Source organism: Myotis brandtii, unplaced genomic scaffold (genome assembly GCF_000412655.1).
Source record: "Myotis brandtii unplaced genomic scaffold, ASM41265v1 scaffold212, whole genome shotgun sequence".
In the NCBI taxonomy this organism is placed as follows: Eukaryota; Metazoa; Chordata; class Mammalia; order Chiroptera; family Vespertilionidae; genus Myotis; species Myotis brandtii.
In genome coordinates, this window is record NW_005357931.1 from 619,111 (window position 1) to 623,826 (window position 4,716).

The window sequence follows — 4,716 nt, forward strand, 5'->3', positions numbered from 1 at the left end:
GAGGGGACAGCTGGGGGGGGACAGGAGGCGGCCAAGGGCCGGATGTTGGGGCCCTGCCTCCGGGGGTGGGGGGGAAGCCGAGCCGTTTGCATCTCACCAGCGGGGTGAAGGTTGTTCCACGGACGCCCGCTGCGTGCGGGTCCTGGGGGTGGGAATGCGGGGGACCCTGCGATGAGCCAGGGACGCCCCTGCCCGCGATTCCTCTCGGTTAGTGATTTAATGCACTGCTCTGTGACCGCCGACGGTGGAAAACCCGGGGTCTGAGTCTCGGTGAAAGACGGAAGGGCGTGGCTCCTTCGGAGCACAGGTGACCGGGTGAATGAACTGCTGGAGGGCGTGCGGGTTCGCGGGCTTTGGGGCTACGAGGAAAGGGAACGTGATGGTATTAGCACGGCATCCAGCCACCCACGTTCCAAGAAAGTTTATTCAGCGCATAGTTTTGGGTATCTACGATGTGCCAGGAACTGTACTGGAATCATACAGAAATGAAGACACAGGTTATGCCCACCGGGACCTCACAGTCCAGCAACCCCATTCGCCCCTCCCCTCCTCCATCCTGGGCAAGCCGGCTGCTGCCTGCTGTAGGAGGCACATGGAGGCAGGGTACTGCGCTCCGTGCACCATGTGCCACAGTGTGCCGGCTGCATCTGTGTGAATCATTGACACTCAAACCCATGAACAAGATCGTTATGTTTATTCCGTCAGAATAAAGTTACCGAGCACAAATTATGTGCCAGGCCCACGTAGTAAGAGCTGATGAGGGTACAGCAGTTATCCTGACCTTCTAGTGGAAGTTACTCTAAATGAAACTGAGCAAGTCACAATAACACAGATGCAGAATATTGTGGAAGAGAAGGGCAGTGACATGTTACCCTGTGGATCTGTGAAAGCTTCTGGGAGGAAGTGTGTCTAACCCCAAATCTGATAAGTGAGTAAACATTAACGAGGTGCAGGTGAGGGGCTGGGAGACCTTGAGGGGGTGCGAAAACTCGGGGGCAGGTGGAAGCAAGGTTTAAGCAGGGCAGTGACTTGACCAGATGTGTGTAATGTGCTATAGTTCGGAGAACAGGTTGGAAGGGTCGAGAGTGGACAAGTAGAGATGGTGGGTATACTAACAAGAATAATAACGACTAACACTTAACACTGTGCACCCAGGTCTGTATCAGGCGCTTTACGTATATTAATTTGTGCAACCCCGACAGCAACTTTATGCGATAGTTTTCATCCCCACTTTCCAGATGAGAGAGTAGGTAACCTTTCTAAGATCACGCAGCTAGAAAGTGGCAGACCTAGGATTCAAACATAGGCAATCTGACTCAAAAGGCCATCTTTTCACCACTATACATACAGAAAAGTAGAAGGGATCATGTTGTGGGTATAAGTGTGTGCGCCCCCCCCCCCAAAAAAAGATAAAGTTCTAACCCTTGGTACCTGTGGATGTGACCTTATTTGAAAATAGAGTCTCTGGAGGTGTTATTAAGTTAAGATGAAGTCACACAGGATTAGGATGGGCTCTGGACCCAGTGAGGTGTCCATGTAAGGAGAAAGCGATACAGAGGCACACAGACACACGGGGGCAGAAGGCCATGCGACAACAGAGGCAGAGACGAGTGAGTCAGCTCCAAGCCAAACAGTGCCGAGGTTTACCGTAACTGTGGGAAGCTGGGAGACAGTCGTGGAGGAGATTGTGTCTCAGAATCTCCAGAAGGAACCAATTCTACAAACACCTTGATCTCAGACGCCTAGACTCCAGAACTGTGAGAAAATAAATTTCCTTTGTGTTGAGCCACCCAGTGTGTACTGCTCTGCTATGGTAGCCCTAGGAAACTATTACAAATCAGGAGATACTTTAAAGGTAGAAAAGGCAAAATGTATTGTTTGGACGTCGGAAATAAGGAAGAAAGGAAAAGGTCAAAGATCTCTCTTGGTTTTCAGGCTTAAGCAACCGAGTGAAGGGTTGTACCATTACCGAGTTACAGAGTACTGGAGGAAAGTTGGGGTGGTAGTGGTGGATAAGATGAAGAGAATGAAGTCAGTCTAGGACATGCTGAGTTTGAGATTATGTCTGTGAGATATACGAGTAGGGAAGTGAAGTAGTAGTGGGTTGGACTTAAATCCAAAAAACAAAGCAAGAGCCACAGTGGAGACTGAACATTGAGTTTCTCAGCCACAGATGATAAATGAAGCCATATGGAAAGATGAAATTGCTCAGGCAAAGAAGAGTACAAAGGGAATTGGTGACCAGTACAGTCCTTGAATCTCTTCCAGTTAACTAGGAATGGAAGGGAACTTGCTCAATTGGATAAAGAACATCTAGAAACACCCCCCTCACACCTCCCACACCCCAGGTAACATCCTCCTATATAATAAAGAGCTAATATGCTAATTAGACCGAACAGCAGAATGACCGTCCAGACGACCTTCTGGACAAAGCCGGGGCTGCGAGGGCTGAGCCCCTTGCAAGAATTTTGTACATCAGGCCTCTAGTTATATATAATGATGAAAAACTGAGTGCTTTCCCCAATTAGGAATAAGAAAAGATGCCCTTTCTTGCCACTTCTAACATTGTACTGGAGATTCTAGCCAGGGCAATTAGATGAGTAAAAAGGAAAGATATCCAGATTGTGAGATTGAAAAAAGTAAAACTATCTCTTGTTTGTAAATGACAATCTTGTATAGAAAATTCTAAGGAGTAACTAAAACTATTAAAACTAATAAATGAGTTCAGTAAGGTTAAAAGACACAGGATCAGTAACAAAATCAATTCTTTTCCTATACATGAACAATGAATAATAAAAAAATTTAACAGTTTTGTTTATAATTTCAAAAAGAATAAAGTACTTAGGAATAAATTTAACAAAAGTGTGAATCATATGCTATGAAAACTACAAGGTATTGTTGAATAAAATTAAAAAATAAATATTTTTAAAGATAATTAAAATAAAAACATCCTCTGCTCATGGATCAGAAGAGTTAATGTTGCTAAGATGATACCAAACAATAATATTGATTTGCAGATATAATGCAATGTTTATCAAAATCCTAGTTGGCTTTTTTTTTTTTTTTTTTTTTTTTTTTTGCAGAAACTGACAAGTGAATTCTAAAGAAAAGGAAAGGGACCAAGAATAGCCAAAAAAAAAATCTTGAAAAAGAGGAGCAAAGTTAGATGACTCACACTTTGAGATTTCAAAATTTACTACAGAGCCACAGCACTCAAAACATTGTGATATTGGCATTGGATCGACATGTAGACCAATGGAGCAGTCTTGAGAGTCCAAAAATAAATCCTTATGTTATGGTCAATTGATTTTTGATAGGGAAGCCAAAACAATTCAATGGGTAAAGAATAGTCTTCCAACAACTGGTGCTGGAACAACTGCATATCCATAGGAAAAAGAATGAAGTTGAACCTCTGCTTCATACCAAACACAAAAATTAATTCAAAACCATAGACTTCTAAGCAGTGAAACCTAAAGCTATACAACTCTTAGAAGAAAATATAGGCATAAAGCTTTGTGACTTTGGATTAGACCAGGGGTGGGGAACGTGGGGAATCATTTGGTCTGACCCTGCCAAGGCATTAGGGGTGAGTTAATTAAATGTTTGACCAAATACAGCAAAATTAAGTTGATAAATTTGAATGGCCCATGAACGATGTTATAAATATCCAAATGGCCCTTGGCAGAAAAAAGGTCCCCCACCCCTAAATTAGACCAAGCTTTCCTAGATATACAACACTAAAAGTAGAAGAACCAAAGGAAAAATACATAAATTGGGCTTCATCAAAATTAAGAACTTTTGTGCCTTTTAAGGACACCATCAAAAGTATAAAAAGACAACCACAGAATGAGAGAAAATATTTACAAATCATATATATGATATATGACTGCTATTCAGAGTGTATAGAGAACTATTACAACTCAATAATAAAGGGTAAACAATCCAATTTAAAAAATTGGACAGGTTATGTGATGGCCAACATTATTAATCACTAGAGAAATACAAATCAAAACCATAATGAAATATACTTCACACCAATTAGGATGACTATAATAAAAAAAGACAGTAATGTGTTGGTGAGGTGGTGGAGAAATTATAACCATTTATACATTGTTGGTGGGAATATAATGTGGAGCAGCAGCTTTAGAAAAACAGTCTGGCAGTTCCTCAAAATGTTAAACATTAGTAGTTACTGTGTGATCCAGTGATTCCACTTTTAGGTGTAGCCAGTATTGAAAAACAAACATCTACATCAGTGGTTCTCAACCTTCCTAATACAGTTCCTCATGTTGTGGTGACCCCCAACCATAAAATTATTTTCGTTCCTACTTCATAACTGTAATTTTGCTACTGTTATGAATCGTAATGTAAATATCTGATATGCAGGATGTATTTTCATTGTTACAAATTGAACATAATTAAAGCATAGTGATTAATCACAAAAACAATATGAAATTATATATGTGTTTTCCGATGGTCTTAGGCGACCCCTGTGAAAGGGTCATTCGCTGGCCCATGTAGAACTGCTGATCTACATAGAAGAACATGAATGTTCATAGCAGCATCTATATATATCTACACTAATAAAAGAGAAACATGGTAATTAGCGTACGACCGCTACCCTTCCCATTGGCTAATCAGCATATCCTTATGCAAATTAACTGTCAGCCAAGATGGCGGCCGGCAGCCAGGCAGCTGGAAGGGAACATGAGGCTT

At 41.9% G+C, this 4,716-nt stretch overlaps 1 protein-coding gene across 1 annotated transcript in view; it reads left to right on the forward strand.

The window, feature by feature from the left end:
* The window catches only part of IER3IP1 (immediate early response 3 interacting protein 1), a 10,278-nt gene that overhangs the window by 293 nt on the left and 5,269 nt on the right, over positions 1-4,716 (forward strand). The window lies entirely within an intron of this gene.